Consider the following 26787-nt stretch of genomic DNA (forward strand, 5'->3'; position numbering starts at 1 on the left):
TTGTTTTACTATTTTAATCTGTGCAGCCTTTACTTTAATGGCTAACACGTGGTTCTCTGTTTGTGCAAGGGGTACTGTGCCCCCTCTGCTGTTAGAGTTTAATTACATTCTAGTGTCCCGAGGAAGCCTAAATACTTGGACGAAAGCTTGACTTAACAATAAAAAGCCACTATTCAATGAGCATTTACATCTTTTATTGATCCCTCTATATTAGTCAATATTGGGCGATCCCGTAGTTATTTTGTGCAACAAGTTACCAGTAGCCCCTAACTGTATTTACACTTTGCTTCTAGGAGTAAGAATGGGATAATTCTATCGTAGGATTGGAATCACATATGGCACTGACGTCGTGCCTCCCAGATATCTACAAGATGGCACACAACAACTGTGGCGCATACCTTCACAACTGAACACAAAAGGTAACTAAAAAAATGCACAACATGACACTTGAACGTACTTTGAGGCGACATACAGACTTTCTACGTGGAAAAAACCTTCCTTTTAATATTTTAGATGATTTTTTATTCACACCGAACATTCAATACAATTCGATTTTTAATAAAATTAAGGGGAATAATTTTAAAAAGATCAAAGGACTTAGGCAGGCCGAAGATTCATTTTCTTTGCTGATTATGTTAAATGGTTTAAGAACATTTCTAGCACAAAAAATACCTGCTGAAGTTTGTGGTTTTCTAGCCATAGGTCCTAAATTTAGCCTCCCTATTCCACCAAGGGACATTAATATTTTCAAATTACTTACAGATCTCTCATTCAAAATGTTTGCAAACAGCATAGAGACCTGGTTCTCTCGAGGGCCACAAACCTCATTGGTAATTATATTAATAGTAACACGTGCACTGACATATGACATTGAGAGACGGACAAGGGAATTTCTGAAAGCTAACTCTAACCTACTAGAGAATCATATATACAAAAATCATTGTAACTCCTAGGAGATAATGCCATTTATATTCCAGTCCATAGAGACGTCGTCAACATCAGTGAAAAAAATTAAAGAACAAGCCCTAAGTATTATGGCTTACCGAAAGTCCATTAAGAGGACTGCCCACTGTGTCCCATAGTGTCCTGTGTCGGAGAAACTATACAGCCATTGGCATGTTTCGTTGGTCAGATTTTGAGCGCCTCTTTCGCTGAATTCAATAAATTTAGAATTAGAAACACATTCGAATTTGACGAACTTGTTAACGGTGTTCAAATACCTCAGGGCTTTGTGCTTGCTTCTTTTGATGTGGTGTCTCTTTTTACGAATATCACCCTAGAGTTAGTATTGGCAATTTTAGACGAGCATTTCAATTTGATTGAACCCAATTGTAATATTCCGATAAAACAGTTTATTGATATGATTCGCTTCCTATATAGTAACACTTTTTTCACCTTTAACAACGATTACTATCAACAAATTAAGGGTCTGCCGATGGGTGGTGCCGCCTCCCTATTGATCGCGGAAATTGTGATGAATAAATTATTATATTTCGTTGTAGATAAAGTTGACTATAAATTTCCACTTTTATGCCAATATGTGGATGATTTGTTTGATGTACTTCCCGAAAATTCATTCAATGCAACACTTAACATTTTTAATTAATCCAATCCGTGTCTGGTGTTTACTGTGGAGACGGAATCTGCTCGTTCGGTGCCTTTCTTAGACTCAAAAGCTATTCGGACGATGGACAATGTCATTATTTTAGATTGGCATCCCCTTCTCTTCCCACTACCCCATGAACCAAAAAATCAATGCTCTTTTGGGTTTACAAGATCTGTCACCGTTCTTTCTAACTTTTTAACTTACTGTTATTGAGAACTCTTCTTGTGGACAATAAATATTCCATCAGGTTAATTAATAAACTTTTATTCTGTGAGGCCTACACTACAGGACCCTCCCCCCACGTCATGTGCAGGAGGATTGGCTGACCAATTTGGAAGTTAAATTTGGTAAACTCATGTATATTAACAAATTAAGGCCATCAATTGTGTGGCTCTTTCAACCTTCAAATATGAAGATGGCAAAATATAATGGTAGGTCGCTCAGATTATTCTATTCTCAACTAAAAGACACCACGGCAATAAATAGAAAGTAATATGTCGTCTATGGTTTTCAATGCGAATGTGAGAAACTTTACATAAGGCAAACATCCCAAATTAAAAAAAAAGAATTACAGTACATAAAAGTGACTGTAAACATAAGCCCAAGATTACTAGCTTCAGTTCCTATGTGAATAACCATGACCACCAAGTAACATAGAACAATCCTTATATTCTAGATGCTGAAAAGAATGGCTATAAACGTAGGTTCCTAGAAATGTGCTATATTCATCAGTGTGCCAACTGTATTAACCATAAAAGAGATGTGAATCCTTTGAGCAGTATTTACACTTATTTATTACATGAAACATTTACAAAAAAACTAATTCTACTAGTTTTACACAATGTAATTGTGCTAATGGAGTTACAAGCTACTTGATTGTCAGGTATGGTCTAGTTGGATAAATTTTTATGAGACATGGTTCCCGCTAATGATAATGGAGAGCTAGCTGTAGTTACGTTAGATTTTTTGGTGAGCTAATACTTTGCCTTTGGACAGGTGGCTGGGAAACATGTTTGTATATGTTGATATATATGCTGCGCTCAGTGTTATTTTCAATAATAGCCACCCTTTAATTTCCATTCGATATTTACAGGATCGGTAATTCGCCTCACATGCCTTTCAATTGTTTCTACTTTCTACTATTCATCTGCATTCAGTTCTAATTCTTCCATTGAAAGGCGTAAAGGTTATATAAAATCATAATTCTTTGCAAATTTAAAGGTATTATTCACTTTCGATTTAAGTAAATCAAATTTTGTTTTGGGGTTTAATATAAAAATAATTTCGATTGGGCTTAGCCAAGAGTGTTTCTGTTTAAAAGGACGGGAATTTTTGTAGTCAAAATTATTAAGTTCTTTTTCTGCGGTTTGCCCATGTATTTTTTGCAGAATTAAATGAACGGCCATTGTCCTTGTCACAATTTCTGAGATACCCATCACCGAGAAGGTTTGGGAGATAACAGTTTACTTTTGCATTACATGTATGTTGTGGCGGTTTCATATTTCAATAGTAAAATTTAGTATTTTTAAAGTAAAAGTACTGGCACATTTGAGAAGTAATGGGTTTATTTTGTTTGGATCTAGTAATAATTTTCTTATCATAATATTAGTTTTATAAGTAGCTTATAGAATTAATTGTGTTGTCCATTTCTTCATCTGATGCCTGTGTTCCATGGATTTCTTAGTCGACTTAGCATTGTGCGTACGACAAAAGTACATATGATCGCGAAGTCAGGAAGAATTTAACGCAAGCCATTTTGCTTTGGACCATGTCTCTAATGATAGTGCTAGGTAGTGCTAGGTTTCTGCTCTGTGATATTCCATTTTGTTTCTGATCTGTTGCGAATGCGAATGAATGAATGAGTAATTTCAGAGAAGACAAAAAGCTTTGTTCTATTCGGGTAGCGTGAATAAGTGGCTTTTTGTAAAATTCAAGCTTTGCTGTGTTAATTTTGGGTATTGTATGTCCTACCGTTTTCTTGCCGCTCTAACCGTTTAAGTTTTGAGGGTGATTTACAACCACCTTCCCCCAACCCTTTACAGTTATAAATATGTAAGTTTAGTAATTCAGAATCAGACGCATCTGCCTCAGACTCTTATTAAATTCTAATTCACAAAAACAAAATAAATTTCTTAATTTCAATAAAACTGTAAGTTGAATATGTTATTATTGATGAGGATTAGTGTATTGATGTTTTTTTAAATTAATATGTTGTTACTTTTAAGATAAAAATTTTCGTAAGGAGGTCAAAAGTGCCGTAGCAACCGTGTTTCAAAAACTGTGGCTTAAAAACTTTTGAAATTTAATATGTTAGATATTGCCATAGTGTTTTCTGAGAGGTCTCATCTTTCTATTTTAAATAATGACTAACATTCTTGCATGTAATCAATTCTTCTACCAACGAAAAATGCGAGTGTCTATAGAGATCTGTAAACAACCTAACAATCTTAAGTCTACCTGAGTCGCGATTTGAGCAGATTGCTATTCAAGAAAAGCCCGGTTGTGTTGGTTTAGGTGAAAAAATTTTGTGGGTCTTTGATCTAGTCCAGGGGTCTCCAAACTTTTCAGCCTTAGGGCCATATTGATCACGCCAAGAAATTCTAAGGGCCAAAACAATATTATCATTAATTGTCGCCGGTGATAAAAAGTTGAATCAGTCATGTGAAATATTTAGCCAAAGCAGTGAGACCGAGTTTCCTATCAATTTTGCAATCGAAACTTTCGACTGCTTTAAAAATAAATTTTGATACTCGTTTCTCGGACTTTGATGCCATTGCGAATGAAATTAAGATTTTTCAGAATCCTTTCGAAACTGACATTGAAACCCTAGCCCCGGAACTTCAAATGGAAATGATTGACTTAAAGTGCAGTGATATCATTAAGAACAAATATCAAAACTTATCCTTGTTGGAATTTTATAAGTGTCTTCCACTGACACAATTTGATAATTTGCATAAATTTGCTCGTGGAATGTTTTCTGTTTTTGGTACTACTTATCTGTGTGAGAAGACCTTTTCCAAAATGAAGTACACAAAAAATGTCTACAGATCTAAATTGACTGATGGGCATCTTAAATCTCTTTTAATAATTGGTACAAGTAAAATTAGCCCACAACTACAAACTATTGTCAGTGGAAAATCGCAATTACATAAATCTCATTAGAATTTCATATGTCATTATGCTTGTTATAAGTTATTTTTTTATTTAAAATGTATAAAATGTTGGTTGAATTCATTTCAATAATTTGTTGGTTAGTATATAATAACCTACAACAATGTTATGAGTAGTTGCCCATGATCATATCAATGTAGATGTCATATTAATTAATATTCAACGTAAAAATAGATTACTTCAGTAAACTAAATTTATTTGCTATAAACAACATCTAATCTCTAGTAGATTTTTCTTTCAAGTATACAAGCTCTCCGCGGGCCGGACAAAATCTGTTCGCGGGCCGGATGTGGCCCGTGGGCCGTAGTTTGGAGACCCCTGATCTAGTCGAATACTAAAATTATTTCTGTGCTTTTTTCACCGTGGTTAAACGTAAGTTCGAAGTTAATGGTCGTTGGTGGGTTTTTTGTTTTTTATTCTTTGGTTTTGTAATGTGGTGATTCTTTGATTTGTCAAGTTTTCTTTATATGTGCCTGAGCATTTTTCCAACTGTCAAATTTCTCTGTTTTTTTTTAAATGTCGTTGAGCAGATTATCTCCGACAGAATCGAATTGGGTTGCATTTTTGTTGGGTCTTTGTCGTTTACGGTTATTTGACTTATTAATTAGTGACTTGTTGTCTAGGTTAAGTTTCCTTTGTTTTACTATTTTAATTTGTGCAGCCTTTACTTTAATGGCTAACACGGTTCTCTGTTTGTGCAAGGAGTACTGTGCCCCCTCTGCTGTTAGAGTTTAATTGATGTATGTATTGATAAGCCCAGTGTGTTCTTTTTGTTTTTATTATAGAGTGTTTCCCTTTTACATTTTAGTGTCCTAAGGAAGCCTAAGTACTTGGGCGAAAGCTTGACTTAACAATAAAAAGCCACTATTCAATGAGCATTTGCATCTTGTATTGCTCCCTCTATATTAGTTAATATTGGGCGATCCCGTAGTTATTTTGTGCAACAAGTTACCAGTAGCCCCTAACTGTATTTACACTTTGCTTCTAGGAGTAAGAATGGGATAATTCTATCGTAGGATTGGAATCACATATGGCACTGACGTCGTGCCTCCCAGATATCTACAAAAAGGCACACAACAACTGTGGCGCATACCTTCACAACTGAACACAAAAGGTAACTAAAAAAATGCACAACATGACACTTGAACGTACTTTGAGGCGACATACAGACTTTCTACGTGGAAAAAACCTTCCTTTTAATATTTTAGATGATTTTTTATTCACACCGAACATTCAATACAATTCGATTTTTAATAAAATTAAGGGGAATAATTTTAAAAAGATCAAAGGACTTAGGCAGGCCGAAGATTCATTTTCTTTGCTGATTATGTTAAATGGTTTAAGAACATTTCTAGCACAAAAAATACCCGCTGAAGTTTGTGGTTTTCTAGCCATAGGTCCTAAATTTAGCCTCCCTATTCCACCAAGGGACATTAATATTTTCAAATTACTTACAGATCTCTCATTCAAAATGTTTGCAAACAGCATAGAGACCTGGTTCGCTCGAGGGCCACAAACCTCATTGGTAATTATATTAATAGTAACACGTGCACTGACATATGACATTGAGAGACGGACAAGGGAATTTCTGAAAGCTAACTCTAACCTACTAGAGAATCATATATACAAAAATCATTGTAACTCCTAGGAGATAATGCCATTTATATTCCAGTCCATAGAGACGTCGTCAACATCAGTGAAAAAAATTAAAGAACAAGCCCTAAGTATTATGGCTTACCGAAAGTCCATTAAGAGGACTGCCCACTGTGTCCCATAGTGTCCTGTGTCGGAGAAACTATACAGCCATTGGCATGTTTCGTTGGTCAGATTTTGAGCGCGTCTTTCGCTGAATTCAATAAATTTAGAATTAGAAACACATTCGAATTTGACGAACTTGTTAACGGTGTTCAAATACCTCAGGGCTTTGTGCTTGCTTCTTTTGATGTGGTGTCTCTTTTTACGAATATCACCCTAGAGTTAGTATTGGCAATTTTAGACGAGCATTTCAATTTGATTGAACGCAATTGTAATATTCCGATAAAACAGTTTATTGATATGATTCGCTTCCTATATAGTAACACTTTTTTCACCTTTAACAACGATTACTATCAACAAATTAAGGGTCTGCCGATGGGTGGTGCCGCCTCCCTATTGATCGCGGAAATTGTGATGAATAAATTATTATATTTCGTTGTAGATAAAGTTGACTATAAATTTCCACTTTTATGCCAATATGTGGATGATTTGTTTGATGTACTTCCCGAAAATTCATTCAATGCAACACTTAACATTTTTAATTAATCCAATCCGTGTCTGGTGTTTACTGTGGAGACGGAATCTGCTCGTTCGGTGCCTTTCTTAGACTCAAAAGCTATTCGGACGATGGACAATGTCATTATTTTAGATTGGCATCCCCTTCTCTTCCCACTACCCCATGAACCAAAAAATCAATGTTCTCTTGGGTTTACAAGATCTGTCACCGTTCTTTCTAACTTTTTAACTTACTGTTATTGAGAACTCTTCTTGTGGACAATAAATATTCCATCAGGTTAATTAATAAACTTTTATTCTGTGAGGCCTACACTACAGGACCCTCCCCCCACGTCATGTGCAGGAGGATTGGCTGACCAATTTGGAAGTTAAATTTGGTAAACTCATGTATATTAACCAATTAAGGCCATCAATTGTGCGGCTCTTTCAACCTTCAAATATGAAGATGGCAAAATATAATGGTAGGTCGCTCAGATTATTCTATTCTCAACTAAAAGACACCACGGCAATAAATAGAAAGTCCTATGTCGTCTATGGTTTTCAATGCGAATGTGAGAAACTTTGCATAAGGCAAACATCTCAAATTAAAAAAAAAAGAATTACAGTACATAAAAGTGACTGTAAACATTAGCCCAAGATTACTAGCTTCAGTTCCTATGTGAATAACCATGACCACCAAGTAACATAGAACAATCCTTATATTCTAGATGCTGAAAAGAATGGCTATAAACGTAGGTTCCTAGAAATGTGCTATATTCATCAGTGTGCCAACTGTATTAATCATAAAAGAGATGTGAATCCTTTGAGCAGTATTTACACTTATTTATTACATGAAACATTTACAAAAAAACTAATTCTACTAGTTTTACACAATGTAAGTGTGCTATTGGAGTTACAAGCTACTTGATTGTCAGGTATGGCCTAGTTGGATAAATTTTGGGAGACATGGTTCCCGTTAATGATAATGGAGAGGTAGCTGTAGTTACGTTAGATTTTTTGGTGAGTCAATACTTTGCCTATGGACAGGTGGCTGGGAAACATGATTGTATATGTTGATATGTATGCTGCGCTCAGTGTTATTTTCAATAATAGCCACCCTTTAATTTCCATTCGATATTTACAGGATCGGTAATTCGCCTCATATGCCTTTCAATTGTTTCTACTTTGTACTATTCATCTGCATTCAGTTCCAATTCATAAAGGCATAAAGGTCATATAAAATCATAATTCTGCGCAAATTTAAAGCTATTATTCACTTTCGGTTTAAGTAAACCAAATTTTGTTTTGGGGTTTAATATAAAAATAATTTCGATTGGGTTTAGCCCAGAGTGTTTCTGTTTAAAGGACGGAAATTTTTGTAGTCAAAATTCTTAAGTTCTTTTTCTGTGGTCATTGTCACAATTTCTGAGATACCCATCACCGTGAAGGTTTGGGAGATAACAGTTTACTTTAGCATTACATGTATGTACTGGCACATTTGAGAAGTAATGTTTGCATCTAGTAATAATTTTCTTATCATAATATTAGTTTTATAAGTAGCTATAAAGAGTTGTCCATTTCTTCATCTGAGGCCTGTGTGGCTTTATCTGACGCGGCTTTTATGGTATTGTCTTTCGATGGGGTTCATCCGGCTCTGTTCCATGGATTTCTTAGTCGACTTGGCATTGTGCGTACGACAAAAGCACATATGATCGCGAAGTCAGGAAGAATTTAACGCAAGCCATTTTCAATTTTGTGTCTGGTCTGTTGCGAATGCGAATGAATGAATGAGTAATTTCAGAGGAGACTAAAAGCTTTGTTCTATTCGGGTAGCGTGAATAAGTGGCTATTTGTAAAATTCAAGCTTTGCGGTGTTAATTTTGGGTGTTGTATGTCTTTTCGTTTTCTTGCCGCTCTAACCGTTTAAGTTTTGAGGGTGATTTACAACCACCTTCCCCCAACCCTTTACAGTTATAAATATGTAAGTTTAGTAATTCAGAATCAGACGCATCTGCCTCAGACTCTTATTAAATTATGATTCACAAAAACAAAATAAATTTCGTAAGTTGAATATGTTATTATTGATGAGGTTTAGTGTATTGATGTTTTTTTTAATTAATATTTTGTTACTTTTTAGATAAAAACTTTCGTAAGGAAGTCAAAAGTGCCGTAGTAACCGTGTTTCAAAAACTGTGGCTTAAAACTTTAAAACTTTTGAAATTTAATATGTTATAGTATTGCCATAGTGTTTTGTGAGAGGTCTCATCTTTCTATTTTAAATAACGACTAACATTCTTGCATGTAATCAATTCTTCTACCAACGAAAAATGCGAGAGTCTATAGAGATCTGTAAACAACCTAACAATCTTAACTCTCTACCTGAGTCGCGGTTTGAGCAGATTGCTATTCAAGAAAAGCCCTGTAGTGTTGGTTTAGGTGAAAAAATTTTGTGGGTCTGTGATCTAGTCGAATACTAAAATTATTGTCTGTGCGTTTTTCACCGTGGTTAAAGGTAAGTTCGAAGATAATGGTCGGTGGTGGGTTTTTTGCTTTTTATTCTTTGGTTTTGTAAGGTGGTGATTCTTTGATTTATCAAGTTTTCTTTATATGTGCCTGAAAATTTTTCCAACTGTCAAATTTGTCGTTTTTTTTTTAAATGTCGTTGAGCAGATTATCACCAGACCACCAGACAGAATAGAATTGCGTTGCATTTTTGTTGGGTCTTTGTCGTTTACGGTTATTTGACTTATTGATTAGTGACTCGTTGTCTAGGCATAAGTTTCCTTTGTTTTACTATTTTAATCTGTGCAGCCTTTACTTTAATGGCTAACACGTGGTTCTCTGTTTGTGCAAGGGGTACTGTGCCCCCTCTGCTGTTAGAGTTTAATTACATTCTAGTGTCCCGAGGAAGCCTAAATACTTGGACGAAAGCTTGACTTAACAATAAAAAGCCACTATTCAATGAGCATTTACATCTTTTATTGATCCCTCTATATTAGTCAATATTGGGCGATCCCGTAGTTATTTTGTGCAACAAGTTACCAGTAGCCCCTTACTGTATTTACACTTTGCTTCTAGGAGTAAGAATGGGATAATTCTATCGGAGGAATGGAATCACATATGGCACTGACGTCGTGACTCCCAGATACCTACAAGATGGCACACAACACTTGTGGCGCATACTTCAACGACTGAACAACACTAACCATAGACAACTTGAATTTCTAGCACAAAAGGTAACTAAAAAAATGCACAACATGTCTACCGCAGATTGTGACCGGTTTATCAGACTTTCTACGTGGAAAGAGCCTTCCTTTTAATATTTTAGATGATTTTTTATTTACACAGAACATTCAATTCAATTCGATTTTTAATAAAATTAAGGGGAATAATTTAAAAAAAGTTCAAAGGACTTAGGCAGGCCGAAGATTCATTTTCTTTGCTGATTATGTTAAATGGTTTAAGAACATTTCTAGCACAAAAAATACCTGCTGAAGTTTGTGGTTTTCTAGCCATAGGTCCTAAATTTAGCCTCCCTATTCCACCAAGGGACATTAATATTTTCAAATTACTTACAGATCTCTCATTCAAAATGTTTGCAAACAGCATAGAGACCTGGTTCGCTCGAGGGCCACAAACCTCATTGGTAATTATATTAATAGTAACACGTGCACTGACATATGACATTGAGAGACGGACAAGGGAATTTCTGAAAGCTAACTCTAACCTACTAATTACCAAGTCTGACAAGGGCAGTGTCATGGTTGCCATGTCTAGAGAATCATATATACAAAAATCATTGGAACTCCTAGGAGATAATGCCATGTATATTCCAGTCCATAGAGACCCTACGTCGTCAACATCAGTGAAAAAACTTAAAGAACAAGCCCTAAGTATTATGGCTTACCGAAAGTCCACTAAGAGGACTGCCCACTGTGTCCCCTAGTGTCCTGTGTCGGAGAAACTACATAGCCATTAGCATGTTTCGTTGGTCAGATTTTGAGCGCCTCTTTCGCTGAATTCAATAAATTTAGAATTAGAAACACATTCGAATTTGACGAACTTGTTAACGGTGTTCAAATACCTCAGGGCTTTGTGCTTGCTTCTTTTGATGTGGTGTCTCTTTTTACGAATATCACCCTAGAGTTGGTATTGGCAATTTTAGACGATCATTTCAATTTGATTGAACCCAATTGTAATATTCCGAAAAAACAGTTTATTGATATGATTCTCTTCCTATATAGTAACACTTTTTTCACCTTTAACAACGATTACTATCAACAAATTAAGGTTCTTCGGATGGGTGGTGCCGCCTCCCTAGTGATCGCGGAAATTGTGATGAATAAATTATTATATTTCGTTGTAAATATAGTTGACTATAAATTCCCACTTTTATGCCAATATGTGGATGATTTGTTTGATGTACTTCCCGAAAATTCATTCAATGCAACACTTAACATATTTAATTAATCCAATCCGTGTCTAGTGTTTACTGTGGAGACGGAATCTGCTCGTTTGGTGCATTTCTTAGACTCAAAAGCTATTCGGACGATGGACAATGTCGTTATTTTAGATTGGTAGCGTAAAGCGTTCAGGTCTGGTAGATATATCCCCTTCTCTTCCCACCACCCCATGAACCAAAAAATTAATGCTCTATTGGGTTTACAAGATCTGTCACCGTTCTTTCTAACTTTTTAACTTACTGTTATTGAGAACTCTTCTTGTGGACAATAAATGTTCCATCAGGTTAATTAATAAACTTTTATTCTGTGAGGCCTACACTACAGGACCCTCCCCCCACGTCATGTGCATGAGGATTGGCTGACCAATTTAGAAGTTAAATTTGGTAAACTCATGTATATTAACAAATTAAGGCCATCACTTGTGCGGTTCTTTCAACCTTCAAATATGTAGATGGCAAAATATAATGGTAGGTCGCTCAGATTATTCTATTCTCAACTAAAAGACACCACGCCAATAAATAGAAAGTAATATGTCGTCTAAGGTTTTCAATGTGAATGTGAAAAACTTTACATCTCAAATTAAAAAAAAAAAGAATTACACAGTACATAAAAGTGACTGTAAACATAAGCCCAAGATTACTAGCTTCAGTTCCTATGTGAATAACCATGACCACCAAGTAACATACAACAATCCTTATATTCTAGATACTGAAAAAAATTGCTATAAACGCAGGTTCCTAGAAATGTGCTATATTCATCAGTGTGCCAACTGTATTAACCATAAAAGAGATGTGGATGCTTTGAGCAGTATTTACACTTATTTATTACATCAAATATTTATAAAAAAACTAATTCTACTAGTTTTACACAATGTAAGTGTGCTATTGGAGTTACAAGCTACTTGATTGTCAGGTATGGCCTAGTTGGATAAATTTTGGGAGACATGGTTCCCGTTAATGATAATGGAGAGGTAGCTGTAGTTACGTTAGATTTTTTGGTGAGTCAATACTTTGCCTATGGACAGGTGGCTGGGAAACATGATTGTATATGTTGATATGTATGCTGCGCTCAGTGTTATTTTCAATAATAGCCACCCTTTAATTTCCATTCGATATTTACAGGATCGGTAATTCGCCTCACATGCCTTTCAATTGTTTCTACTTTCTACTATTCATCTGCATTCAGTTCTAATTCTTCCATTGAAAGGCATAAAGGTTATATAAAATCATAATTCTTTGCAAATTTAAAGGTATTATTCACTTTCGATTTAAGTAAATCAAATTTTGTTCTGGGGTTTAATATAAAAATAATTTCGATTGGGCTTAGCCAAGAGTGTTTCTGTTTAAAAGGACGGGAATTTTTGTAGTCAAAATTATTAAGTTCTTTTTCTGCGGTTTGCCCATGTATTTTTTGCAGAATTAAATGAACGGCCATTGTCCTTGTCACAATTTCTGAGATACCCATCACCGAGAAGGTTTGGGAGATAACAGTTTACTTTTGCATTACATGTATGTACTGGCACATTTGAGAAGTAATGTTTGCATCTAGTAATAATTTTCTTATCATAATATTAGTTTTATAAGTAGCTATAAAGAGTTGTCCATTTCTTCATCTGAGGCCTGTGTGGCTTTATCTGACGCGGCTTTTATGGTATTGTCTTTCGATGGGGTTCATCCGGCTCTGTTCCATGGATTTCTTAGTCGACTTGGCATTGTGCGTACGACAAAAGCACATATGATCGCGAAGTCAGGAAGAATTTAACGCAACATGTATGTTGTGGCGGTTTCATATTTCATATTTCAATAGTAAAATTTAGTATTTTTAAAGTAAAAGTACTGGCACATTTGAGAAGTATTGGGTTTATTTTGTTTGGATCTAGTAATAATTTTCTTATCATAATATTAGTTTTATAAGTAGCTTATAGAATTAATTGTGTTGTCCATTTCTTCATCTGATGCCTGTGTTCCATGGATTTCTTAGTCGACTTAGCATTGTGCGTACGACAAAAGTACATATGATCGCGAAGTCAGGAAGAATTTAACGCAAGCCATTTTGCTTTGGACCATGTCTCTAATGATAGTGCTAGGTAGTGCTAGGTTTCTGCTCTGTGATATTCCATTTTGTTTCTGATCTGTTGCGAATGCGAATGAATGAATGAGTAATTTCAGAGAAGACAAAAAGCTTTGTTCTATTCGGGTAGCGTGAATAAGTGGCTTTTTGTAAAATTCAAGCTTTGCTGTGTTAATTTTGGGTATTGTATGTCCTACCGTTTTCTTGCCGCTCTAACCGTTTAAGTTTTGAGGGTGATTTACAACCACCTTCCCCCAACCCTTTACAGTTATAAATATGTAAGTTTAGTAATTCAGAATCAGACGCATCTGCCTCAGACTCTTATTAAATTCTAATTCACAAAAACAAAATAAATTTCTTAATTTCAATAAAACTGTAAGTTGAATATGTTATTATTGATGAGGATTAGTGTATTGATGTTTTTTTAAATTAATATGTTGTTACTTTTAAGATAAAAATTTTCGTAAGGAGGTCAAAAGTGCCGTAGCAACCGTGTTTCAAAAACTGTGGCTTAAAAACTTTTGAAATTTAATATGTTAGATATTGCCATAGTGTTTTCTGAGAGGTCTCATCTTTCTATTTTAAATAATGACTAACATTCTTGCATGTAATCAATTCTTCTACCAACGAAAAATGCGAGTGTCTATAGAGATCTGTAAACAACCTAACAATCTTAAGTCTACCTGAGTCGCGATTTGAGCAGATTGCTATTCAAGAAAAGCCCGGTTGTGTTGGTTTAGGTGAAAAAATTTTGTGGGTCTTTGATCTAGTCCAGGGGTCTCCAAACTTTTCAGCCTTAGGGCCATATTGATCACGCCAAGAAATTCTAAGGGCCAAAACAATATTATCATTAATTGTCGCCGGTGATAAAAAGTTGAATCAGTCATGTGAAATATTTAGCCAAAGCAGTGAGACCGAGTTTCCTATCAATTTTGCAATCGAAACTTTCGACTGCTTTAAAAATAAATTTTGATACTCGTTTCTCGGACTTTGATGCCATTGCGAATGAAATTAAGATTTTTCAGAATCCTTTCGAAACTGACATTGAAACCCTAGCCCCGGAACTTCAAATGGAAATGATTGACTTAAAGTGCAGTGATATCATTAAGAACAAATATCAAAACTTATCCTTGTTGGAATTTTATAAGTGTCTTCCACTGACACAATTTGATAATTTGCATAAATTTGCTCGTGGAATGTTTTCTGTTTTTGGTACTACTTATCTGTGTGAGAAGACCTTTTCCAAAATGAAGTACACAAAAAATGTCTACAGATCTAAATTGACTGATGGGCATCTTAAATCTCTTTTAATAATTGGTACAAGTAAAATTAGCCCACAACTACAAACTATTGTCAGTGGAAAATCGCAATTACATAAATCTCATTAGAATTTCATATGTCATTATGCTTGTTATAAGTTATTTTTTTATTTAAAATGTATAAAATGTTGGTTGAATTCATTTCAATAATTTGTTGGTTAGTATATAATAACCTACAACAATGTTATGAGTAGTTGCCCATGATCATATCAATGTAGATGTCATATTAATTAATATTCAACGTAAAAATAGATTACTTCAGTAAACTAAATTTATTTGCTATAAACAACATCTAATCTCTAGTAGATTTTTCTTTCAAGTATACAAGCTCTCCGCGGGCCGGACAAAATCTGTTCGCGGGCCGGATGTGGCCCGTGGGCCGTAGTTTGGAGACCTCTGATCTAGTCGAATACTAAAATTATTTCTGTGCTTTTTTCACCGTGGTTAAACGTAAGTTCGAAGTTAATGGTCGTTGGTGGGTTTTTTGTTTTTTATTCTTTGGTTTTGTAATGTGGTGATTCTTTGATTTGTCAAGTTTTCTTTATATGTGCCTGAGCATTTTTCCAACTGTCAAATTTCTCTGTTTTTTTTTAAATGTCGTTGAGCAGATTATCTCCGACAGAATCGAATTGGGTTGCATTTTTGTTGGGTCTTTGTCGTTTACGGTTATTTGACTTATTAATTAGTGACTTGTTGTCTAGGTTAAGTTTCCTTTGTTTTACTATTTTAATTTGTGCAGCCTTTACTTTAATGGCTAACACGGTTCTCTGTTTGTGCAAGGAGTACTGTGCCCCCTCTGCTGTTAGAGTTTAATTGATGTATGTATTGATAAGCCCAGTGTGTTCTTTTTGTTTTTATTATAGAGTGTTTCCCTTTTACATTTTAGTGTCCTAAGGAAGCCTAAGTACTTGGGCGAAAGCTTGACTTAACAATAAAAAGCCACTATTCAATGAGCATTTGCATCTTGTATTGCTCCCTCTATATTAGTTAATATTGGGCGATCCCGTAGTTATTTTGTGCAACAAGTTACCAGTAGCCCCTAACTGTATTTACACTTTGCTTCTAGGAGTAAGAATGGGATAATTCTATCGTAGGATTGGAATCACATATGGCACTGACGTCGTGCCTCCCAGATATCTACAAAAAGGCACACAACAACTGTGGCGCATACCTTCACAACTGAACACAAAAGGTAACTAAAAAAATGCACAACATGACACTTGAACGTACTTTGAGGCGACATACAGACTTTCTACGTGGAAAAAACCTTCCTTTTAATATTTTAGATGATTTTTTATTCACACCGAACATTCAATACAATTCGATTTTTAATAAAATTAAGGGGAATAATTTTAAAAAGATCAAAGGACTTAGGCAGGCCGAAGATTCATTTTCTTTGCTGATTATGTTAAATGGTTTAAGAACATTTCTAGCACAAAAAATACCCGCTGAAGTTTGTGGTTTTCTAGCCATAGGTCCTAAATTTAGCCTCCCTATTCCACCAAGGGACATTAATATTTTCAAATTACTTACAGATCTCTCATTCAAAATGTTTGCAAACAGCATAGAGACCTGGTTCGCTCGAGGGCCACAAACCTCATTGGTAATTATATTAATAGTAACACGTGCACTGACATATGACATTGAGAGACGGACAAGGGAATTTCTGAAAGCTAACTCTAACCTACTAGAGAATCATATATACAAAAATCATTGTAACTCCTAGGAGATAATGCCATTTATATTCCAGTCCATAGAGACGTCGTCAACATCAGTGAAAAAAATTAAAGAACAAGCCCTAAGTATTATGGCTTACCGAAAGTCCATTAAGAGGACTGCCCACTGTGTCCCATAGTGTCCTGTGTCGGAGAAACTATACAGCCATTGGCATGTTTCGTTGGTCAGATTTTGAGCGCGTCTTTCGCTGAATTCAATAAATTTAGAATTAGAAACACATTCGAATTTGACGAACTTGTTAACGGTGTTCAAATACCTCAGGGCTTTGTGCTTGCTTCTTTTGATGTGGTGTCTCTTTTTACGAATATCACCCTAGAGTTAGTATTGGCAATTTTAGACGAGCATTTCAATTTGATTGAACGCAATTGTAATATTCCGATAAAACAGTTTATTGATATGATTCGCTTCCTATATAGTAACACTTTTTTCACCTTTAACAACGATTACTATCAACAAATTAAGGGTCTGCCGATGGGTGGTGCCGCCTCCCTATTGATCGCGGAAATTGTGATGAATAAATTATTATATTTCGTTGTAGATAAAGTTGACTATAAATTTCCACTTTTATGCCAATATGTGGATGATTTGTTTGATGTACTTCCCGAAAATTCATTCAATGCAACACTTAACATTTTTAATTAATCCAATCCGTGTCTGGTGTTTACTGTGGAGACGGAATCTGCTCGTTCGGTGCCTTTCTTAGACTCAAAAGCTATTCGGACGATGGACAATGTCATTATTTTAGATTGGCATCCCCTTCTCTTCCCACTACCCCATGAACCAAAAAATCAATGTTCTCTTGGGTTTACAAGATCTGTCACCGTTCTTTCTAACTTTTTAACTTACTGTTATTGAGAACTCTTCTTGTGGACAATAAATATTCCATCAGGTTAATTAATAAACTTTTATTCTGTGAGGCCTACACTACAGGACCCTCCCCCCACGTCATGTGCAGGAGGATTGGCTGACCAATTTGGAAGTTAAATTTGGTAAACTCATGTATATTAACCAATTAAGGCCATCAATTGTGCGGCTCTTTCAACCTTCAAATATGAAGATGGCAAAATATAATGGTAGGTCGCTCAGATTATTCTATTCTCAACTAAAAGACACCACGGCAATAAATAGAAAGTCCTATGTCGTCTATGGTTTTCAATGCGAATGTGAGAAACTTTGCATAAGGCAAACATCTCAAATTAAAAAAAAAAGAATTACAGTACATAAAAGTGACTGTAAACATTAGCCCAAGATTACTAGCTTCAGTTCCTATGTGAATAACCATGACCACCAAGTAACATAGAACAATCCTTATATTCTAGATGCTGAAAAGAATGGCTATAAACGTAGGTTCCTAGAAATGTGCTATATTCATCAGTGTGCCAACTGTATTAATCATAAAAGAGATGTGAATCCTTTGAGCAGTATTTACACTTATTTATTACATGAAACATTTACAAAAAAACTAATTCTACTAGTTTTACACAATGTAAGTGTGCTATTGGAGTTACAAGCTACTTGATTGTCAGGTATGGCCTAGTTGGATAAATTTTGGGAGACATGGTTCCCGTTAATGATAATGGAGAGGTAGCTGTAGTTACGTTAGATTTTTTGGTGAGTCAATACTTTGCCTATGGACAGGTGGCTGGGAAACATGATTGTATATGTTGATATGTATGCTGCGCTCAGTGTTATTTTCAATAATAGCCACCCTTTAATTTCCATTCGATATTTACAGGATCGGTAATTCGCCTCATATGCCTTTCAATTGTTTCTACTTTGTACTATTCATCTGCATTCAGTTCCAATTCATAAAGGCATAAAGGTCATATAAAATCATAATTCTGCGCAAATTTAAAGCTATTATTCACTTTCGGTTTAAGTAAACCAAATTTTGTTTTGGGGTTTAATATAAAAATAATTTCGATTGGGTTTAGCCCAGAGTGTTTCTGTTTAAAGGACGGAAATTTTTGTAGTCAAAATTCTTAAGTTCTTTTTCTGTGGTCATTGTCACAATTTCTGAGATACCCATCACCGTGAAGGTTTGGGAGATAACAGTTTACTTTAGCATTACATGTATGTACTGGCACATTTGAGAAGTAATGTTTGCATCTAGTAATAATTTTCTTATCATAATATTAGTTTTATAAGTAGCTATAAAGAGTTGTCCATTTCTTCATCTGAGGCCTGTGTGGCTTTATCTGACGCGGCTTTTATGGTATTGTCTTTCGATGGGGTTCATCCGGCTCTGTTCCATGGATTTCTTAGTCGACTTGGCATTGTGCGTACGACAAAAGCACATATGATCGCGAAGTCAGGAAGAATTTAACGCAAGCCATTTTCAATTTTGTGTCTGGTCTGTTGCGAATGCGAATGAATGAATGAGTAATTTCAGAGGAGACTAAAAGCTTTGTTCTATTCGGGTAGCGTGAATAAGTGGCTATTTGTAAAATTCAAGCTTTGCGGTGTTAATTTTGGGTGTTGTATGTCTTTTCGTTTTCTTGCCGCTCTAACCGTTTAAGTTTTGAGGGTGATTTACAACCACCTTCCCCCAACCCTTTACAGTTATAAATATGTAAGTTTAGTAATTCAGAATCAGACGCATCTGCCTCAGACTCTTATTAAATTATGATTCACAAAAACAAAATAAATTTCGTAAGTTGAATATGTTATTATTGATGAGGTTTAGTGTATTGATGTTTTTTTTAATTAATATTTTGTTACTTTTTAGATAAAAACTTTCGTAAGGAAGTCAAAAGTGCCGTAGTAACCGTGTTTCAAAAACTGTGGCTTAAAACTTTAAAACTTTTGAAATTTAATATGTTATAGTATTGCCATAGTGTTTTGTGAGAGGTCTCATCTTTCTATTTTAAATAACGACTAACATTCTTGCATGTAATCAATTCTTCTACCAACGAAAAATGCGAGAGTCTATAGAGATCTGTAAACAACCTAACAATCTTAACTCTCTACCTGAGTCGCGGTTTGAGCAGATTGCTATTCAAGAAAAGCCCTGTAGTGTTGGTTTAGGTGAAAAAATTTTGTGGGTCTGTGATCTAGTCGAATACTAAAATTATTGTCTGTGCGTTTTTCACCGTGGTTAAAGGTAAGTTCGAAGATAATGGTCGGTGGTGGGTTTTTTGCTTTTTATTCTTTGGTTTTGTAAGGTGGTGATTCTTTGATTTATCAAGTTTTCTTTATATGTGCCTGAAAATTTTTCCAACTGTCAAATTTGTCGTTTTTTTTTTAAATGTCGTTGAGCAGATTATCACCAGACCACCAGACAGAATAGAATTGCGTTGCATTTTTGTTGGGTCTTTGTCGTTTACGGTTATTTGACTTATTGATTAGTGACTCGTTGTCTAGGCATAAGTTTCCTTTGTTTTACTATTTTAATCTGTGCAGCCTTTACTTTAATGGCTAACACGTGGTTCTCTGTTTGTGCAAGGGGTACTGTGCCCCCTCTGCTGTTAGAGTTTAATTACATTCTAGTGTCCCGAGGAAGCCTAAATACTTGGACGAAAGCTTGACTTAACAATAAAAAGCCACTATTCAATGAGCATTTACATCTTTTATTGATCCCTCTATATTAGTCAATATTGGGCGATCCCGTAGTTATTTTGTGCAACAAGTTACCAGTAGCCCCTTACTGTATTTACACTTTGCTTCTAGGAGTAAGAATGGGATAATTCTATCGGAGGAATGGAATCACATATGGCACTGACGTCGTGACTCCCAGATACCTACAAGATGGCACACAACACTTGTGGCGCATACTTCAACGACTGAACAACACTAACCATAGACAACTTGAATTTCTAGCACAAAAGGTAACTAAAAAAATGCACAACATGTCTACCGCAGATTGTGACCGGTTTATCAGACTTTCTACGTGGAAAGAGCCTTCCTTTTAATATTTTAGATGATTTTTTATTTACACAGAACATTCAATTCAATTCGATTTTTAATAAAATTAAGGGGAATAATTTAAAAAAAGTTCAAAGGACTTAGGCAGGCCGAAGATTCATTTTCTTTGCTGATTATGTTAAATGGTTTAAGAACATTTCTAGCACAAAAAATACCTGCTGAAGTTTGTGGTTTTCTAGCCATAGGTCCTAAATTTAGCCTCCCTATTCCACCAAGGGACATTAATATTTTCAAATTACTTACAGATCTCTCATTCAAAATGTTTGCAAACAGCATAGAGACCTGGTTCGCTCGAGGGCCACAAACCTCATTGGTAATTATATTAATAGTAACACGTGCACTGACATATGACATTGAGAGACGGACAAGGGAATTTCTGAAAGCTAACTCTAACCTACTAATTACCAAGTCTGACAAGGGCAGTGTCATGGTTGCCATGTCTAGAGAATCATATATACAAAAATCATTGGAACTCCTAGGAGATAATGCCATGTATATTCCAGTCCATAGAGACCCTACGTCGTCAACATCAGTGAAAAAACTTAAAGAACAAGCCCTAAGTATTATGGCTTACCGAAAGTCCACTAAGAGGACTGCCCACTGTGTCCCCTAGTGTCCTGTGTCGGAGAAACTACATAGCCATTAGCATGTTTCGTTGGTCAGATTTTGAGCGCCTCTTTCGCTGAATTCAATAAATTTAGAATTAGAAACACATTCGAATTTGACGAACTTGTTAACGGTGTTCAAATACCTCAGGGCTTTGTGCTTGCTTCTTTTGATGTGGTGTCTCTTTTTACGAATATCACCCTAGAGTTGGTATTGGCAATTTTAGACGATCATTTCAATTTGATTGAACCCAATTGTAATATTCCGAAAAAACAGTTTATTGATATGATTCTCTTCCTATATAGTAACACTTTTTTCACCTTTAACAACGATTACTATCAACAAATTAAGGTTCTTCGGATGGGTGGTGCCGCCTCCCTAGTGATCGCGGAAATTGTGATGAATAAATTATTATATTTCGTTGTAAATATAGTTGACTATAAATTCCCACTTTTATGCCAATATGTGGATGATTTGTTTGATGTACTTCCCGAAAATTCATTCAATGCAACACTTAACATATTTAATTAATCCAATCCGTGTCTAGTGTTTACTGTGGAGACGGAATCTGCTCGTTTGGTGCATTTCTTAGACTCAAAAGCTATTCGGACGATGGACAATGTCGTTATTTTAGATTGGTAGCGTAAAGCGTTCAGGTCTGGTAGATATATCCCCTTCTCTTCCCACCACCCCATGAACCAAAAAATTAATGCTCTATTGGGTTTACAAGATCTGTCACCGTTCTTTCTAACTTTTTAACTTACTGTTATTGAGAACTCTTCTTGTGGACAATAAATGTTCCATCAGGTTAATTAATAAACTTTTATTCTGTGAGGCCTACACTACAGGACCCTCCCCCCACGTCATGTGCATGAGGATTGGCTGACCAATTTAGAAGTTAAATTTGGTAAACTCATGTATATTAACAAATTAAGGCCATCACTTGTGCGGTTCTTTCAACCTTCAAATATGTAGATGGCAAAATATAATGGTAGGTCGCTCAGATTATTCTATTCTCAACTAAAAGACACCACGCCAATAAATAGAAAGTAATATGTCGTCTAAGGTTTTCAATGTGAATGTGAAAAACTTTACATCTCAAATTAAAAAAAAAAAGAATTACACAGTACATAAAAGTGACTGTAAACATAAGCCCAAGATTACTAGCTTCAGTTCCTATGTGAATAACCATGACCACCAAGTAACATACAACAATCCTTATATTCTAGATACTGAAAAAAATTGCTATAAACGCAGGTTCCTAGAAATGTGCTATATTCATCAGTGTGCCAACTGTATTAACCATAAAAGAGATGTGGATGCTTTGAGCAGTATTTACACTTATTTATTACATCAAATATTTATAAAAAAACTAATTCTACTAGTTTTACACAATGTAAGTGTGCTATTGGAGTTACAAGCTACTTGATTGTCAGGTATGGCCTAGTTGGATAAATTTTGGGAGACATGGTTCCCGTTAATGATAATGGAGAGGTAGCTGTAGTTACGTTAGATTTTTTGGTGAGTCAATACTTTGCCTATGGACAGGTGGCTGGGAAACATGATTGTATATGTTGATATGTATGCTGCGCTCAGTGTTATTTTCAATAATAGCCACCCTTTAATTTCCATTCGATATTTACAGGATCGGTAATTCGCCTCACATGCCTTTCAATTGTTTCTACTTTCTACTATTCATCTGCATTCAGTTCTAATTCTTCCATTGAAAGGCATAAAGGTTATATAAAATCATAATTCTTTGCAAATTTAAAGGTATTATTCACTTTCGATTTAAGTAAATCAAATTTTGTTCTGGGGTTTAATATAAAAATAATTTCGATTGGGCTTAGCCAAGAGTGTTTCTGTTTAAAAGGACGGGAATTTTTGTAGTCAAAATTATTAAGTTCTTTTTCTGCGGTTTGCCCATGTATTTTTTGCAGAATTAAATGAACGGCCATTGTCCTTGTCACAATTTCTGAGATACCCATCACCGAGAAGGTTTGGGAGATAACAGTTTACTTTTGCATTACATGTATGTACTGGCACATTTGAGAAGTAATGTTTGCATCTAGTAATAATTTTCTTATCATAATATTAGTTTTATAAGTAGCTATAAAGAGTTGTCCATTTCTTCATCTGAGGCCTGTGTGGCTTTATCTGACGCGGCTTTTATGGTATTGTCTTTCGATGGGGTTCATCCGGCTCTGTTCCATGGATTTCTTAGTCGACTTGGCATTGTGCGTACGACAAAAGCACATATGATCGCGAAGTCAGGAAGAATTTAACGCAACATGTATGTTGTGGCGGTTTCATATTTCATATTTCAATAGTAAAATTTAGTATTTTTAAAGTAAAAGTACTGGCACATTTGAGAAGTATTGGGTTTATTTTGTTTGGATCTAGTAATAATTTTCTTATCATAATATTAGTTTTATAAGTAGCTTATAGAATTAATTGTGTTGTCCATTTCTTCATCTGATGCCTGTGTTCCATGGATTTCTTAGTCGACTTAGCATTGTGCGTACGACAAAAGTACATATGATCGCGAAGTCAGGAAGAATTTAACGCAAGCCATTTTGCTTTGGACCATGTCTCTAATGATAGTGCTAGGTAGTGCTAGGTTTCTGCTCTGTGATATTCCATTTTGTTTCTGATCTGTTGCGAATGCGAATGAATGAATGAGTAATTTCAGAGAAGACAAAAAGCTTTGTTCTATTCGGGTAGCGTGAATAAGTGGCTTTTTGTAAAATTCAAGCTTTGCTGTGTTAATTTTGGGTATTGTATGTCCTACCGTTTTCTTGCCGCTCTAACCGTTTAAGTTTTGAGGGTGATTTACAACCACCTTCCCCCAACCCTTTACAGTTATAAATATGTAAGTTTAGTAATTCAGAATCAGACGCATCTGCCTCAGACTCTTATTAAATTCTAATTCACAAAAACAAAATAAATTTCTTAATTTCAATAAAACTGTAAGTTGAATATGTTATTATTGATGAGGATTAGTGTATTGATGTTTTTTTAAATTAATATGTTGTTACTTTTAAGATAAAAATTTTCGTAAGGAGGTCAAAAGTGCCGTAGCAACCGTGTTTCAAAAACTGTGGCTTAAAAACTTTTGAAATTTAATATGTTAGATATTGCCATAGTGTTTTCTGAGAGGTCTCATCTTTCTATTTTAAATAATGACTAACATTCTTGCATGTAATCAATTCTTCTACCAACGAAAAATGCGAGTGTCTATAGAGATCTGTAAACAACCTAACAATCTTAAGTCTACCTGAGTCGCGATTTGAGCAGATTGCTATTCAAGAAAAGCCCGGTTGTGTTGGTTTAGGTGAAAAAATTTTGTGGGTCTTTGATCTAGTCCAGGGGTCTCCAAACTTTTCAGCCTTAGGGCCATATTGATCACGCCAAGAAATTCTAAGGGCCAAAACAATATTATCATTAATTGTCGCCGGTGATAAAAAGTTGAATCAGTCATGTGAAATATTTAGCCAAAGCAGTGAGACCGAGTTTCCTATCAATTTTGCAATCGAAACTTTCGACTGCTTTAAAAATAAATTTTGATACTCGTTTCTCGGACTTTGATGCCATTGCGAATGAAATTAAGATTTTTCAGAATCCTTTCGAAACTGACATTGAAACCCTAGCCCCGGAACTTCAAATGGAAATGATTGACTTAAAGTGCAGTGATATCATTAAGAACAAATATCAAAACTTATCCTTGTTGGAATTTTATAAGTGTCTTCCACTGACACAATTTGATAATTTGCATAAATTTGCTCGTGGAATGTTTTCTGTTTTTGGTACTACTTATCTGTGTGAGAAGACCTTTTCCAAAATGAAGTACACAAAAAATGTCTACAGATCTAAATTGACTGATGGGCATCTTAAATCTCTTTTAATAATTGGTACAAGTAAAATTAGCCCACAACTACAAACTATTGTCAGTGGAAAATCGCAATTACATAAATCTCATTAGAATTTCATATGTCATTATGCTTGTTATAAGTTATTTTTTTATTTAAAATGTATAAAATGTTGGTTGAATTCATTTCAATAATTTGTTGGTTAGTATATAATAACCTACAACAATGTTATGAGTAGTTGCCCATGATCATATCAATGTAGATGTCATATTAATTAATATTCAACGTAAAAATAGATTACTTCAGTAAACTAAATTTATTTGCTATAAACAACATCTAATCTCTAGTAGATTTTTCTTTCAAGTATACAAGCTCTCCGCGGGCCGGACAAAATCTGTTCGCGGGCCGGATGTGGCCCGTGGGCCGTAGTTTGGAGACCTCTGATCTAGTCGAATACTAAAATTATTTCTGTGCTTTTTTCACCGTGGTTAAACGTAAGTTCGAAGTTAATGGTCGTTGGTGGGTTTTTTGTTTTTTATTCTTTGGTTTTGTAATGTGGTGATTCTTTGATTTGTCAAGTTTTCTTTATATGTGCCTGAGCATTTTTCCAACTGTCAAATTTCTCTGTTTTTTTTTAAATGTCGTTGAGCAGATTATCTCCGACAGAATCGAATTGGGTTGCATTTTTGTTGGGTCTTTGTCGTTTACGGTTATTTGACTTATTAATTAGTGACTTGTCGTCTAGGTTAAGTTTCCTTTGTTTTACTATTTTAATCTGTGCAGCCTTTACTTTAATGGCTAACACGGTTCTCTGTTTGTGCAAGGAGTACTGTGCCCCCTCTGCTGTTTGAGTTTAATTGATGTATGTATTGATAAGCCCAGTGTGTTCTTTTTGTTTTTATTATAGAGTGTTTCCCTTTTACATTTTAGTGTCCTAAGGAAGCCTAAATACTTGGGCGAAAGCTTGACTTAACAATAAAAAGCCATTATTCAATGAGCATTTGCATCTTGTATTGCTCCCTCTATATTAGTTAATATTGGGCGATCCCGTAGTTATTTTGTGCAACAAGTTACCAGTAGCCCCTAACTGTATTTACACTTTGCTTCTAGGAGTAAGAATGGGATAATTCTATCGTAGGATTGGAATCACATATGGCACTGACGTCGTGCCTCCCAGATATCTACAAGATGGCACACAACTGTGGCGCATACCTCAACAACTTAACAACACTAACCATAGACAACGTGAATTTCTAACACAAAAGGTAACTAAAAAAATGCACAACATGACACTTGAACATACTTTGAGGCGACATACAGACTTTCTACGTGGAAAAAGCCTTCCTTTTAATATTTTAGATGATTTTTTATTCACACCGAGCATTCAATACAATTCGATTTTTAGTAAAATTAAGGGGAATAATTTAAAAAAGATCAAAGGATTTTGGCAGGCCGAAGATACAGTTTCTTTGCTGATTATGTTAAATGGTTTAAGAACATTTCTAGCACAACAATACTTGCTGAAGTTTGTGGTTTTCTAGCCATAGGTCCTAAATTTAGCCTCCCTATTCCACCAAGGTACATTAATATTTTCAAACACAAACCTCGTTGGTAATTATATTAATAGTAACACGTGCATCGACATATGACATTGAGAGAAGGACAAGGGAATTTCTGAAAGCTAACTCTAACCTACTAATTACCAAATCTGACAAGGGCAATGTCATGGTTGCCATGTCTAGAGAATCATATATACAAAAATCATTGGAACT

At 35.2% G+C, this 26787-nt stretch overlaps 1 long non-coding RNA gene across 17 annotated transcripts in view; it reads left to right on the plus strand.

The window, feature by feature from the left end:
• Positions 1 to 26787, plus strand: part of LOC132697597 (uncharacterized) — a 45944-nt gene that overhangs the window by 3348 nt on the left and 15809 nt on the right. For 14 of the 17 annotated variants that reach the window (XR_009618229.1, XR_009618225.1, XR_009618219.1 and 11 more), the window contains 6 exons: positions 294 to 419; positions 5766 to 5891; positions 10106 to 10263; positions 15946 to 16071; positions 20286 to 20443; positions 26126 to 26280. This is a non-coding gene — a long non-coding RNA (uncharacterized LOC132697597). The remainder of the gene's footprint in view (positions 1 to 293; positions 420 to 5765; positions 5892 to 10105; positions 10264 to 15945; positions 16072 to 20285; positions 20444 to 26125; positions 26281 to 26787) is intronic. The other 3 variants (XR_009618228.1, XR_009618227.1, XR_009618233.1) reach the window with 3 other exon arrangements.

The sequence above is a fragment of the Cylas formicarius genome, unplaced genomic scaffold (assembly GCF_029955315.1).
Source record: "Cylas formicarius isolate icCylForm1 unplaced genomic scaffold, icCylForm1.1 PGA_scaffold_25__1_contigs__length_1324815, whole genome shotgun sequence".
In the NCBI taxonomy this organism is placed as follows: domain Eukaryota; kingdom Metazoa; phylum Arthropoda; class Insecta; order Coleoptera; family Brentidae; genus Cylas; species Cylas formicarius.